A 16,719-nucleotide genomic window follows, 5' to 3' on the forward strand; every position below is an offset into this window, starting at 1 on the left:
TGAGCTGATAGCTCACAGCTCTTTTCCAAAGAACCGCAGCTCACTCATTTGCTACCCAGTTCACTGCGTTATGACGAAGGGAACACGCTACGAGCTGATCGGATCTTCGGCTCTTTAAGAGATTCAATTTAGTCGACATCAATTAAAGATAAATTAATTCGCATTGCATTCTTTGCATCATTGTAAATCAATGATTCAATTTCGATCATGCATATGAAAGAAAACCGGTGCATAAGAAAAACGGCGCACAAAATGAACCTTAAGGTGAAATGTAGCGGAATGCGAAAATCGCGTTTTTGATCAATTATTCAAAAACTAGACCGATTTTCGAAAAAGCAAAAACACTTAAATTTTCGAAATTAAATTTATCATAACTAAGTATTCTTAGAATTTTGAAATTTTGCTTTGCCGAGCCGTAATTGGTTTTTGAAATGTATAAACGGTTACTGTTCTGTACCACGGGGATGATTTTAGAACTGAAAAGTAGCGTTTGTAGCAGAATTTCACGAAGAATCTGAAAATGCAACTCAAAATTATAAAATATTAGCTAAAACAACCGAAATTTGAAAAAGTTTACAAAAACTTTTCCGCATTTTTTTATTGCTTGCGCGCTGCTGTTTCGTATTGAGGTGGTGTGAGAAATGCACGGTGGGAACGGTGGCATTATATCGTGAGCAAAAATTACATATAAAATAATGACGCGAATTTAATCAGCATTGGGTTTTGTGTTGAAATAAAAACGAGTTGAATACAATAAAATGGGTATTGTAAGAAATCGTTTATTTTCTAAGTAACTGTCATTTATAATGCTAATAATGTCCAATTCTGTTGAGTTCAATGCATTGGTGTTGCAGAAGCAATAAAGCTTGGCTGTGTAATATCGTATAACAGGTATTATTTTAGATTGTACCGTATTGGGAGAATACTGAATCCACACCAGGAAAATGTCTGGGTGTGAAAGTCTTGGAGTTACATTCCTTTTGAGAAATTTGGCCTTTCTGTTTTAACAGACTTCGCAGCCGACTCATAGCATAGCTTCGATTACATACATGGCTAGTGCTACGATCCTATTGACAGAACAGAAATAATCCTTTCTACTTATTAGAAGATGATAATGAAAGTCAATTAGAATGGAATATATTGGCATTGAATGTAATCGATAAGTAAATTCGACCGCGCTCTATCATGCGAGACAAGTAAATACTTTTACGTAAATTCCATCTCAGCGGCGGGAAGGGCCTGGTGAACGACTGGCAAAGATATCGAAAATACTTGATGGTTATCTCGTCTTCAATCGTTCTTTTGAAGGAGAATCCATGCTTGCTACTAAACTCAGGCATATACATGGTTAGCAAGATTGACCAACTTATACATATACATATAGCCTCTTGTTAGTCATTCATAATTCCTCATGATTTATAGCTCTAGTGTAATAGTAATCACTAACAATAACGATTGAATTAGCATATATTCAAAGTGTGAAGGATTCGAAAATCCATTACGTCCAGTCTTTTTTACAAGCCAATATAACGAGAGGTAAACCCACTGCGCTCAATCATTGAAAAAAGTTCTTGTTTCTATGTGTCCGTTTTTCTTGGTATGCTTTGTGCGACGGTTCGTTCAACTGAAGCGGATAAAATTTTGCGCGCATTTTATGACGCTACATTTCACCTTAAGTACAAACTAAAAGAGCTGATGGAGCTGATAAATCGAATCGATTCACTTTGGTGAGCTGATCGGTTCGGAGCTGTTCACCAAAATGAGCTGTTTTGCACGCCTCTAGTTTGAACGAACATCTCAATGTGTTGTCTAGATTATTTCGAACACTGTCAGATAATCATATCGAACTCAATATCAATAAATATTCTTTTGTTAAGACACATGTTGAATTTCTGGGCTATTTCGTAACTTATAATCGAATTCGACCAAGCGATCGTCACATAGAGAATGTTTCTAATTTTTCGGTTCCCACAAACAATAAATAACTGCAACGTTTTTTAAAGCTTATGAGCTATTTTCGCAAAATTATCGAATCGCGAGTCCGTTATATGAGCTTCAAAATCAGCGAGCTAAACCATTTAAATTCGAACCCAAATATTTCGAGTCATTCGAAAAACTAAAATGCGCATTTATATCGAAATCTGTGTTGAGTATTTATAGTCCAGAGTTGAAACATCAGTTACATACTGACGCGCCTTCGGTTGGCTATGGAGGAATACTCTTGCAACGTCAGACTTATGACAATCCATTTCATCCGGTAATGTTTGTCTCATGCAAAACGTCCGCTGCCGAATCGGTTTTACTTTCGTTTGAGCTCGAGACTCTAACGGTAGTGTATAGTCTTGAATGATTTCGAGTATACTTATTTGGTATTCATATAATAATCGTGACGGATTGTAATGCTTTAAAAGCAACTTTGGCGAAAAAGGACATGAGTCGTAAAATTGCTAGGTGGTCTCTTTACATTGACGAATTCTACTATAAAATCGAACATCGTTGTAGTGCGAGAATGCAACACGTGGATGCATTGTCCCGTATGTATTGTCATTTAATCAAAGATCTCGAAGTATCGAATAATATTTTTGATGCAGCGTTGTACGTAAACCAGTTAAAAGATCCGTGCATTACGAAAATCAAATCCGATCTTGAGAACGGTGAAATTTTTCGTAAATATAAAAACAGATTGCTCCTCTACGTTCATGCTAGTATGGAAGACTCAGTTATTTACAAATTAGGTCATTTCAGAGTCGACAAGGATTGCGAACTTGTAAAACGTTTATATTGGTTTCCGAATATGAGATTCAAATTAATGGATAACATTTCTAAATGCGTTACTTGTATTACTTTCAATCCAAAACAGAAGTTATACGGACCGTTGCATCTAATAGATAAATCGAATGTTCCATTTTTTACTGTTCATGTTGATCATCTTGGACCGTTAGATAAAACGAAGAGTAAGAATGAGTATATACTTGCGGTAGTTGACGCGTTTACTAAATATTTGAAACTATATGCGACTAAAACAATAAACTCAAACGAAGTTATGAAAAACTTACGATCGTCTTTCATAGCATATTCCACTCCCGACGTAATTGTTTCCGATCGCGGGACCGCCTTTACGTCTGATAAGTTCAAGTATTTCACAAACGATCATGGTTTTCGTCATCATTTAGTTGCAACTGCGTGTAAACAAGCGAATGGACAGGTTGAACGATATAACCGAACGCTAGTACCTTTGCTAAGTAAATTGGTTGAAATTCGTAAACAACAATGGGATAATATTCAAATTGAAGCAGAATTTTTACTTAATAACACGATAAACCAGTCGATAGGCGATATACCATCACGATTGTTGTTCGGGGTTGTTCAAAAGCGCTATGTCTCGGATAATTTAAACAACTTTTGTTGATGAATTGAATACTAAAGCTGATAGGGATTTGATTAGGATAAGAGAACTTGCTTTGCAAACTATTAAAAAGAACCAAGAATACAACAAACAACAATACAACAAACGATTAAAAGCTCGAACGCATTATCATGAAGGTGACCTTGTTTCGATCCGCAGCTACACCATCAAAGAGGAAAGACACAATATATTTTGATAAACGATAAACACGTTTATTTTCGAAAACGACATCCGAACGTCCGCGAGAATTCTACAAGTGCAACGTTGAAAAATCTGCTAACAGATATCTGGCGTGTTCAGGAGTGTTTTAGCACAGACTAACAGACATGACAGTATGAGTAAATTCTTATAAAAATAATTTTTCGTGATGCACTAGTTCCACCTATATTGTACTGCGCGAACTATTTACTATCTGTACACCCCTTGTATTATGTAAAAGTTTTTTTACTAGTTGGTTTCCCCTCGTTTGTCAACACCGATCAGCTGCTTGCAGGGATGCCTGATTTCATCAAAATATTTGAAAATGAATTGTCACAATAAATTATTGGATTACGTTGATAATATATTTAACTTTTTCGCGACGTTGGAAGGTAACCATTTATTTGACTCAACGTTGTTCATCTAGATATTTTTTATTGTGTTGGTAGTTCTCACCCGAAATTAAGTGGCGGCAGACCAGAAGTAAGTAAATATTGTAACAAAACGGGTTCGATTTTGTATTGCGTTGGAGGATGAGAAGTAGGCACAATTATGTATATAGTTTTGACAATATGTATTAAATCTGTATCCTGCATGAAATTCGCATGGAAGTATACAAATCAATACATTACAGGTAATTCTGTATGATTGGCAACTCTGTTGGTAAATGAAAACAATAAACACAGTCTAGATGACAGACAGGATGTTTTTGATAGAGTAACGTGGCGCCATCATGACACATGTGAGTACTGTCCCAAATAAAGGAATATTCGAAATGACCGTTAAAATGATTGAAGAATCTAATTTGAGTGTCCTGTCTGTTAGTCTGTGGTTTTAGTTCTAGGTGCATAATTTATGTCAGTTTAAAAATTTAAATCTAGAATCTATCACAAAATAAACAGGCAACCCAAGCAGCGTTTTATCTGTTTTTCAAATATAGAAAAAAATAGAACGGCAGCGTATACCAGTTTTAAATTCGACAGTAGAACTGTTCGAAAAAATAAAACTAAAACGACTCGCTGGAGATGCGTTTGTTTCAGTTTCAGTTTCAGTTATATTACAGACCACCCATATGAATCTTGCAACTGCTGAAATTGCTCTAATAATATAATGAAAATCAAATTCAGCAGCTAGAAGTTCTATATGCAAAATCTATAATAGAACAGAAACTGGAACAAACGTATCCCCAGCAATCCGTTCTAGTTTTATTTATTCGACCAGTTCTTCTGTCAAATTGAAATCTCTTCTACGATGACGTTCTATTTTTTGTATATTTGAAACACAAGTAAAACACTGATGAGGCTGCCAGTTTTTTTTTGTTATAAAATCCAGATTTAAATTTTCTTACTGACATAAATTATGCATCTAGAACTAGAACACTAGTGAGTATACCCTAACAATACAATATCGAATTGTATTGAATTTCGCCTAGCGGTTATTAACGGTTCTGTTTCTGGCGGATTCTTGCCATACAAGATTGGCAGAACCGGTTTGTATCGGTTTTACAATATTAGCGTCTTGGATTTATTTTTTCAATAAATAGTACATATGAAAGGCAATTATTGGGGAGTTATTGTCTATCATATATAATAATTATGGAAAATGTTAACATTACTTTCTCACTACCAAACATACATATTTCAATCTCAGTTACCTCGTCTCAAGATTTGTTTTTTGTATGTACATGCGGAATTGTCGAATATCAAATAAAGTCGATTGAAAAAATGAAAAAAAGAAGGAAGAGATAAATAAACAAGACACATAAGGCGAGATAATGACGCAATATCGCCTTGACAATTTTGACAGCAGCCGGAATGCAGCCAGCCTTCTGACGGTTGCCAGAATTCCTCACAAGCGGGATGCACTATTTGTACCCACTTAGAAAAAAAAGTTCAATACGTTGGATCATTGGTCCAATGTAAGTCCAATCAATTGTTCAACGGGAGACCAACACGGGACCTTCGTTTGCCGATTTTGAAACAGACCGTTGAACCGACGACACGACCAGCCACTCCGAAGAAAAATCGGCATGAAAAGTGTTCTTGAACGATTTACCATCAGTTACCACAAATTGAGTAACCCCTTGCTAATGATAAAAATAATATTCTCGAGCAACACTGCTTCATATGTTATGAACTAGTTGCCAAGGAGCCCTAACGTAAATAAATAAGCAGTTGGAGAAAGTTGAAAATTCAGTTAAAATTTTATTTAGTGGAGGACTTTATGTAAATTCAGTGAGAAAGAGGAACTATTTGCTATGAACGACAGAACCAAACATCATCAGTGCTAGCAAAGAGCATGAGATTACTCAAATTTTGGAGTTTGTTTTTACGGGTTTTTTTAAGAATAAGAAATTAACAGTTTCCTTCTTGTATCTATTTTCATTTAGCTAATACGGGCTTCTATTTCTTGTAGTTTTCAAAAAAGACACCATCAATCAGTATAAGAATCCGTGATATCTCTGTTTAGTTGCACTTTTCGACACATATGACGAAAACCGGAAATCTTTCAAACTACTAAAGAATATGGAAGTTCTTAAAAAAATTAATATGGCGCAGAAAAATTGTATCACAAAGTTTATAGTGTCATACAATATATATTTTCTTCTTTTATGTCATCAATAACAGACTTTACATTTAAACAGAAAAAAGTGTAAAAAATTACCTTAATAAATTCATTTTATAGCGTGTATTCCGAACCCAAGTTTTGTAATTTTAGGAATAATTGCATAAACACCAGGATGCTGTATTTTCAAAGCCAGATACAGGAAAACTGATCACGTTTATTAACATCGGTAGAACCTACCAACATCAACATTGGAACAGAAGATAACATGAAATTTGGGTTTATTCATTTTTTGCTGCGATGGACATGAAATGATTACAATTGTAAGAGTAGATGAAAGTATTTTATTTACAAAAACGCTACGTTTGATTGTGATAATAAATTAAACTGCTAAAATATAGGACCAGTAGTTCTCGGTTAAAATGCATGCTAGGCATGACAATATATTTACGCGTAATTTATAAAGTCCCCCCAACGGATCCTATTATTCGTCACCGGTGCAAGAATTTTCACTCATATGACACCGTTTCTCCAAATACAAATTATAATACGGAATACTCCGACAAATTTTCGGGGACACATTTTACGACTTGCAGTACGCTGTCAAGATGCACTGTCAGGGTGACAATGTACTTTGATCAATTGTCGATGAAACTGGTACCACTGAAAATGGTTGTCCTACTTAACCATAGAAACGGTTTTACTGTTATGGATATTGTTTATTTTGCTCATCAATCTAATACGGAATATCAATCATGGGTAATTATTGTCCTCTCGAATACATTAGAAATGCAATTTTTTCTTTCAGACCGATATCGAAACAGCAGCATGTTTAATTTCGTTTAGATGTACGAGTAAGGTCATGCAATAAAAACGATTTCTTGAATTTCATTCTTTCGAATGTACATGGTCAGTTACATAATGATACATTCCAGCTTTAGCGGAAACCCTTTATTAATCCAGTAAACTACAACGATCATAACTAGAAATTTATTATCGAATGTGTATTATTGTTTAAAAACTTCCGATTAATATCTGTAAGGAACCGCATTATGTACAGACGACAAAATAAACCTAGAATTATTGTTTGATATGCTGCTTCGGTTTGCATGTTTCGATTCCAGAAGTTGAAATTGATGTTATCCAGTATTAATGAAGGAACCAATCAGGGCTGTTCAATCATGAAGAGGCAAAGCATTCAATTAATAACGATAATCCTCATGTGGTAACAAATTTTTTTGTTCTTACTCGTTGTTCGAATATGGTTATGAATCTGAATATGAGTACAGATAGCTTGAATTCATTAGACTTTCTAGGTTGAGTTAATACCTGAAAGATACAAGATATCAGTATTTAATAAAGGAATATATTGGCTATATAAACCGGTTAGTCTCTGGACGCTGTTTTTTTTTAAATAAAATTTAGGTATACATTTTTGCACAAAGGCTAGGTTGCAACTGAAAAAACGTTTAGATTCATTATAAACTTTAATAATTATATTTAATGTTTAAATTAAGAACAAAGATTACTTATTCGTTATTAGCATTAGGTAACAATAACAGGTAACTTGTAAAACAGGACTCAGGTACAAATCCTTTTCTTTTGAAACATCAAATTTCCTTCTAAAAGTCCCTAAGATTATTCGTTACTTTTGAATTGCATAATTTCCTTGTGCCCAAATGGGGATGACTTGATATGATAAAGCTTCCATAGCAGTGCCTGTTAAAGTAAATACTAGGTGTCATAAATGCTGACGGTGGGAAAAGTTCACGACTTCGATATGAAAACAAAGAGCTCGTTGTGCAGTGTAATATCACAAATAAATTTCCACACAAAGCTTTCATCAACCTAGCAATATTTTTCGGGTTATGAAAATAGAGAAAAATTAATCAATTAACACTTGAACTGCAAATTACCCGTTCTATCCAGAATGGCCATAAATCGAAACATCTTTCGGTGGCTTGAACCTGAGAGATTGTTTATATGAAAATAACAAACCTAACAAAGCCATAGCAACATTAGGTAAAGTTGCCAGTTAAGAACATTTTTGGAAATTTTCATTTGTCAAGACTTAATGTAAGTAGAGGCTAGGCTAACTTGTTCATTCTGCGAACCAAACATTGGTGATCTGTTTGTATAGGACTTAGGGGTATTATTATTTGTATTTGGTTTCTCTTCAAAGTGAAGTTTAATGGAGAAAAGTTTCGTTAAATCAGGAATAAACATGTTACTATATTTGCTTGACACAAGTCAATTCGAACCAGAACCGATGGCAGATATCTTTTTTGTTTCAATTTCCGCAATAAAAAAACACAGTATGCAAACGATTTAGAGTTAGATTTGTTTACATACCTTATCTTCAATAACTAGTAACCATGGTTATGTTATTCAAAATCAACAGTTTTTCGAACTGTGTTACCAGATTCACAGAAAAATTATGCAAACTCATTTTGACATTTTGAGTTACTGAGGGGTAGTTAGATTTGCGATACAGTTTCAATAGGCGAGTGGCAGGTCGTGTCGTCGGTTGAACCGAATGCCATTTTTTTCCTTCAACAAACCCGGCAGACAGAGGTCTATTGTTGAGCCATTTTTAACATGAGAAATTGGAGCCCCGTTGGACTAGTTTTAATGCAGAATTTCTGAAGTTTTTTCCACTTATTTGTTTAAACTAACAATACATACCTGCACAATACCTCTACTTCACGTAGAATAACAACAAATTTTCTTTCTGCACAGAAAGAAAATTTGTTGTTACATAAAAGTAACACTTAATTTTCACACTACCCACTTAGAAAAAAACGTTCAACGGTGGTCCTTCATTGGTCCAATACGTTGGATCATTGGTCCAATGAAAGTCCAATCAATCGTTCAACGGGAGGCCAACACGGGACCTTCGTTTGCCGATTTTGAAACAGACCGTTGAACCGAATGCCATTTTTTTCGTTCAACAAATCCGGCAGACAGAGGTCCATTGTTGAGCCATTTTTAACATGAGGAGTTGGAGCCCCGTTGGACTAGTTTTACTGCAGAATTTCTGAAGTTTTATCCACTTATTTGTTCAAACTAACAATACATACCTGCACACTACTTCTACTTCACGTAGAAAAACAACAAATTTTCTTTCTATGGAAAGGTAACACTTAATTTTCACACTATTTTTGCAAGAGAAAAAACAACAACAAACCGTTCCAGCAAATTGAACGAATATTTCGTGTAATATATCGTTCAACAAGCGCTCAAAAATCAACAAAGTTGAACGGCCTGCTGAGAGGGTATTTTTGCAAGAAAAAAAACAACAAACCGTTCCAGCAAATTGAACGAATATTTCGTGCAATATGTCGTTCAACAAGCGTTAAAAAAGCAACAAAATTGAACGGAGTTCCCCACTTGTACGCGGCGGGCAGATTTCCCCCCAGACGGCTGGCTATGTCTGCCATACGTTTTTGACGGAGTTCTGCCAGAATTCCGGCAAAAGTCTGGCAACAATGCAACAACCGAACAAAAGACGGAAAATCTTCAGAAATGTGTGAAATTGGGTGAGGTTAGGTTTTTTCGGATCAACATTTTTTTAAACAGAAAAAAGTGTAATGTTGATTTCTCGAGTTCTAGAATTTATAGCGATCGAGTACTATTTATTTTGGATACTTTATTTGTTATTTCCAGGCATTTGAAAAATGGTATAACCCCAAGTTTAATGCTCTATTCTGAATAAACGGTAGATTTCGCCCAATGAACTAAGATCAACATTACTACCTCAGAGTAAAAACTTTTTCTTCAACTTCTACTATGATTTTTCAAATGAATTTGCCCGTTTTCAACAGAAATCATTGAAAAGGTGGAGTAATCAAAAATTTTCCTACCGATTTGACAGCTCTTGCTAAAGGTATCATCTCTGAACAAGCAGCGCCTCTACATTTCAGTTTGGGACAATATGCCAATCGTATAGGGCATCACTTAGTTACCCGCTTGTGAGGAATTCTGGCAACCGTCAGAAGGCTGACTGCATTCCGGCTGCTGTCAAAATTGTCCAGGCGAAATTGCGTCATTATCTCGCCGTCAAGACACGTTGTTTATTTCCCTCCTCTTTCTTTTTTCTTTTTTTATTCGACTTCATTTGATATTCGTTAATCCCACATGTACGTACAACAACCTAATCTTGAGACGAGGTAAATGAGATTGAAAATGGGTATGTTTGGTTGTGAGAGAGCAATGTTATTGGCAATAACATTTTCCATGATTAGTATATATGAAGGGCAATAACTTATTGCCTTTCATATGTATCTTTTATCGAAAAAATAAAACTAAGACGCTTAAAATGTAGAACCGATTCAAAACGGTTCTGCCAATCTTGTATGGCAAGAATCCGACAGAAAAGAACCATTAATAACCGCTAGGCGAAATTCACTGCCGGAAACGGTTGTTGCATTGTGTCCAGACTTCTGTCGGAACTTTGGCAGAATTCCGGCAAAAATGGCTGGCAGACATAGCCAGCCGTTTGGGGGGAAATCTGCCCGCCGCGTACAAGTGGGGAACTCCGTTCAATTTTGTTGCTTTTTGAACGCTTGTTGAACGACATATTGCACGAAATATTCGTTCAATTTGCTGGAACGGTTTGTTGTTTTTTTTCTTGCAAAAATAGTGTGAAAATTAAGTGTTACTTTTATGTAACAACAAATTTTCTTTCTGTGCAGAAAGAAAATTTGTTGTTATTCTACGTGAAGTAGAGGTATTGTTATTCTACGTGAAGTAGAGGTATGTTATAGTTACGTGAAAAGTTATGTGAATATTTTCCACCCTACTTCTCTCGTAGGTTTTATTGGGCTGGCATTTAACACGTTGACTGCCACGACCATTCGTTTCCGAACGGAATATAAGAGTTATCTCGTAGGTTGGCAGTCAACGTGTTAAAAACTGTTTAATGCATAATCCAGTAAGAGTTACGTGTTTCATACGTAAAATGTAATGTACTGTTCATATCACATTTATTTATTTATTTATTTATTTATTTATTTATTTATTTATTTGGAGCAGGAAAAGCCCGATGGAGATGAAATTACATTCATTATCTATCAGTTCATATCAAATTTAGATACCAGAGAATTAATATTTTTTTATATTCGTTGAAGTCAAAAGGTAGATATTCTAGATTTTTATAAAAATCTATAAAATGAAAAACACTATGAAAAATAAAACATTTATTTCAGAAAATTGGCATGGAATTGCAATGACTAAAAATAAGCAAGTGATAACGTCGTGGGAGCTGGAATCGACAAACAGCCAAAAATCGTTTTTGTTGTCACTGCCATCCAACCGAAGCCGAAGTCGAGATCCGAGAACTTCCACAACACAACCGATGCAGGTTGAGGTAGCATTACATGGGTCCAGTGTCTCTAGCTTCATACCGATTTTGAATTTATTTTTCGGTGCACCAACGGCCTGTTTGAAGCATTCGACAGGAGCGGGCACACTTCCGGACTCACGCAGGCAATAGTCCAATCCACGTGCGAATGTGTTGGTGTGGCTTTTCTTAGCTGTTGAAAGGTTAATGCTAGTGTGAGTATGTCGAAATAACCCAGTGAATTTTGTCGAGCCGCATCGTGCCAATTATTGAAGACATAAATGCAATAAAAAACACTGCAATGCCAAGAGAACAGTTGAGAAAGACATAAAATCGTTCATGAAACTCTATATCACACAATGGAACTGTCTTCTACTTGGTTTATTAGTTCATAGCTTACGAAATTCTATATACATTTTTCGCAGTGTATGATTATGAGTCAAAAATGTTTTCCCTCAGTGTAAAATCGAACCCACAACAAACTTTGACTTCGGCTCGCACACATTCTAATTTCGTATATGAATAGATCTGCGCACTCTGCATCGGTGTGAGTAACAGAGACGTCAAATTGCTCAATCGGTCCAGTTGAACACATGGAAACTTTCATACGGAAATGGTCTGGTCGATGTAGTAAAAAATTGTCATTAAATAACATTGCTCGCAAATATTTAGACTGCTTACACTGTGAGGGCCACTGTTCGCCATTTTCAAAATCGAGTTTTTAACACCAGAAATTCAGGTAGATTGTTTAACCCCAGGTAACGTTGACAGTTTTACCTTTTCCAACAAACTTAACAGCTGTCAACACAAAACTGTAAAACAGGCTAGGCTAAATCGATCATTCGGTGAACTAAACAATAGCAATACATTTTTGGACTTGGGGGTATTATTATTTGTATTTGCTCATAATACAACTGTTAGATGTGTTTACAGTATATATAGATATATACACACACACACACACATATATATATATATATATATATATATATATATATATATATATATATATATATATATATATATATATATATATATATATATATATATATATATATATATATATATATATATATATATATATATATATATACATATATATATATATATATATATATATATATATATATATATATATATATATATATATATATATATATATATATATATATATATATATATATATATATATATATATATATAAATATATATAAATTAACGACAAATCTGCGACGCCAACAATTGTGACCAAAGGGTCATCTATCGAGTCTACCACACCAACACCTGCTATACGATATGCCACGACATCGAACCAGCCTAATTCTAGATCAGCACTTTCGACGCATAAATACTTGGAAACACCGACCATCAGGGCGGACAACGTGACCAGCAGACCATCGTCAAATGCAGGATCAGCAGTTTTAGGGAAAGCCAGGGCCATCGTGCAGTCGATATAGAATAAATAAATCAGTCTAGTTCTTACCTCCACAGTGTGCAGTTTAGTTATTATTTTTTAAAAATCCGAAATCCCCAAGTGGGCTATTAATTGGCGCAGTCGTACAGGATAGTTGCTTAAAGTGTTCGCGAAGTAGTAATCGGTTTCGGGACTTAGTCGTTCGCGAGTGTATATCGCGAATTAGAAGACCACCTGCAGCCGAACACAGCAAGGATCATACGTTAAAACAAGCTCGAGAGAACATCGACAATTGTAAGTAATTGTACATTTTTAATTAACATTTAAAAACGGACAAGAGCTTTCTAGAAAAAAAATAAAAGCCTTGTCTCGATACCAAAAACATAATCCTTACTAATTCAGAGAGTGGATCCCGGGCCACCAGGGTGGAACCGACGACACGACCTGCCACTCGCTTTTAAAACTGTATCGCAAATCGAGCTACCCCTCAGTAACTGGTAATGTCAAAATGATATCTAATGAAAAATGTTTAAAATTGGGAACGCGGTCAGAGAAATTGTTGTTTTCAAAATAACAGTTACAGTAACCCTAGTTACCATTGTTTATCTTTTCAAGGTAATCGTTCTCGGTTTCATTATTGCCTATGCCCAATCTAGAGCATCTCAGAAGTTCAGATGAACAGTATGACCGCGAATGTTGGTATTATGCTGCAATTTTGATGATGTTGCTACTTGTTAGAATCATTTCGATCGTGATTGCAATTATTTATATACTTTCAAATGTACTAATCAGCATTCACAAATTTTATATGACTTTTTCACCAATATTTCAATTATATAAAAGTCCTACACAAAATAAATGTTTAGTTACCGGTGAAATATGCTGCGATTACAATTTCAATCAACTGTGATCTGCGCTTCGCTGATATGAATTGCATTTAATGATATATGTACGTAATTACTCAACCGTAGGTCGAGTGGCCTACGCTAAAATGCGGAAACGGAGTGTCCCTTTTTAATTCTTCCCTTATATCGAATTCATATAATGAGGCCCTTATTACCAGTATCACTACACGGTGAAAACCCTTATTATAGGTATCACTTCACGGTGAAAATCAAGTGAAGTGAATGTAGGTATTTATCACGAAAGTCGCTTCAGAGGAAAAAGTAATTACTTTCATGAGCTTGTGGTTATTACGAACATCACATAATTTTTTTGGAAAAATGATTTTTTTCACTACAGTGACTACTTCAGTGTGCGTAACAGTTCAGTAACAGGGAAAATCAAGTGAAGTGATATAAGTGTGAAGTGAAAGTGGAAGTGAGAACGGTTATTAGGGCCTGAAACTCTTTTTAAACGCCAGTAGAAGACGAGACAATCAGTGGGAACGACTTGACAGGGTATTTTGATTATTAGAATGAAATGCAAAATCGCGGTTCTGCACGTTAAGGAAAAAACCAAAATCCCGAAACGACATTATCATTCCTGTTGTCATTCAAATATTTTTGATAGATACGTAGATAGCAAACGAAAAATTCAGTGGCAATATATATACGGATATGTTCCATTTTGCTAGATCACCATTACATCGCCATATTGTTAGCGCCATGAAAACTGGTTTATTCCTGCAATCAATATAATTAGCCTAACTTGAAATAAACTGTTTCACTTATAATACATCTTTTAAAGTATTACCTGTTTGTTTATTATGCTGTGCATGGTAAATATTTCGTAGCAACCACAGCAGTGATGCTTGTAAAATATATTTTCATTATTACCTAGGGGTCTTTCAATACTTCGGTAACTGATAGTGATCGCGCATGAACACTTTTTATTGCGATTTTTCTTCGAAGTGCCTGGTCGTGTCGTCGGTGGAACCGTAAGAAAAACTCTAAATATCACAAAAGTGTTTAAACTAACATAAAAATAAAAGAAAATAATATCTAAATAAACTCAATTTAAGCAACACTAATTTAACATACAGGAAGTGATAGTGAAAAAATGGAGCATCTACAAGCTCAAATATTAGACCTGCAAAATTTATTGCAGGACAAAGAAGAATAAATTGAGCGGATGCATTTGGAAGCCATAGGTGCTGCGGAGGCGGTGCGGGCTGCTCAGGCTTCTGCCAACGCCGCGCGCATGCAAGTTACTAATAATGTGACTGGAGTCGAGGGTATTTTGAAAACCCTGCAGACTCCACAAATCATTAAGGATTTGCCATCCTTTGATGGCAATCCAATCAAATTGCATAATTTTATTAAAAGTATAGATAATCTGATGCCGATACTCGGAAACGCGAGAGGCACAGCTGTTTATAGCGTTTGGATACAAGCAATTCGCGCAAAGATCCACGGAGACGCCGATAATGTGCCAGAACTCTATGGCACAAATCTCGAGTGGGAAGAAATAAAAAACAATCTCATTACCCACTACAGTGACAGGCGAGACGAGGTTTGTCTAACCAGAGACTTGTTTCGTTTGGAACAGACCTCAACAGTAGAAGAATTTTACGGGAGAGTTTCACATCTTGTATCTCTCCTAGTGAATCTGCTTAATTTAAGCAATAATAATAGTGAAGTGAGAGAAGCAAAGAACAGATTGTACCAAGAGATGGGTTTGAAAGTCTTCCTAGGAGGTCTAAGAGAACCCCTCGGGCCGATCATCAGAGCACAAGCTCCAACAACAACAAAAGAGGCTTTGAGATTATGTCTCGAAGAAGCGAACTATAATCATGGAAGAAACTTCAACAAACCTAACACATTCACTCCACCACCTCCACCAAGAGCACCGGCGCTAATACCGAGAATACCCATGAGACCACCTCCTGGGTTTCAACAAACGCGACCCACGCAAATGTACTCACAGTTTCGACCCCCACAGACTTTCCACCAATATAGAACACCCAACATGCAACATTTCAAACCTCTACCGCCACAACCGGCAAGACAATTCCGGTAATCTCAATTCAACCAACAATCTTCAAAACTTGTCCCCATGGAAGTCGACCCTTCCATTCGAAGCCACCAAGTAAATTACATGAATCGTACACACCCACCAAGAGCAACTCTTGGACCAAACTACCAGTTACAAGTAGACGAAGAACAAAATTTAATTAATCAAGATCAACCTTATGACTATTCATATGACCTCGATCATTATAACATACCGAACAACCAGCAACAAGCTATCGAACCGGATATGCAGAACTATACTGAACCTGAACAACAGATAGATAAGAACACCGATGAACCTATTTCTCACGAGTTAAATTTTCGTTTAACGGAAAAAACTTTACATCCAACCTAAACAACTTTATTCCATATGTAAAACTTCGGACATCAACAGGAAAGTTTTTAAATTTCCTAATCGATACCGGAGCAAATAAAAATTATTTAGACACGAAACATTCAAACTACGACAAATGCCGATTTACACAGCCGAGGAAAGTGCGAAATATTAACGGAACACACACAGTAGATAAATTCGTAGTTTTCAACCCTTTCCCGAACATACCCAATACCAAACCACTAACATTTTTCTTGTTCAAATTCCACCCATTTTTCGATGGACTGATAGGATATCAGTCTCTGAAAGATCTAAAAGCAGAAATTATCACATCTTCGAATGAACTACGCCTTCCAGCCGGAATTATACAAATGGCAAGGAAATATCCCGATACCTCTTGCATAAACCTTAACGCGCACGAGAGCAAGATAATTAATCTACCAGTCAACACCACAGAAGGCGATTTTCTTCTGGAAAATGATATTGAAATAAACCAAGACCTAGTTA

At 35.7% G+C, this 16,719-nt stretch overlaps 1 long non-coding RNA gene across 3 annotated transcripts; it reads right to left on the reverse strand.

Annotated features, from left to right (window-relative positions):
- Positions 1-6,856: 6,856 nt before the first annotated feature.
- On the reverse strand, positions 6,857-8,147 carry LOC131431784 (uncharacterized). Of its 3 annotated transcripts, XR_009229723.1 has the most exons (5): positions 8,086-8,136; positions 7,699-8,017; positions 7,553-7,626; positions 7,418-7,498; positions 6,857-7,340 (listed from the first exon to the last, which is right to left on the reverse strand). It is a non-coding gene; the product is annotated as an uncharacterized LOC131431784 (long non-coding RNA). The 3 variants fall into 3 exon arrangements; XR_009229725.1 differs by having other exon boundaries at positions 6,857-7,498; positions 7,699-7,888; positions 8,086-8,147; XR_009229724.1 differs by having other exon boundaries at positions 6,857-7,498.
- Positions 8,148-16,719: the final 8,572 nt, after the last annotated feature.

The sequence above is a fragment of the Malaya genurostris genome, chromosome 2 (genome assembly GCF_030247185.1).
Source record: "Malaya genurostris strain Urasoe2022 chromosome 2, Malgen_1.1, whole genome shotgun sequence".
In the NCBI taxonomy this organism is placed as follows: domain Eukaryota; kingdom Metazoa; phylum Arthropoda; class Insecta; order Diptera; family Culicidae; genus Malaya; species Malaya genurostris.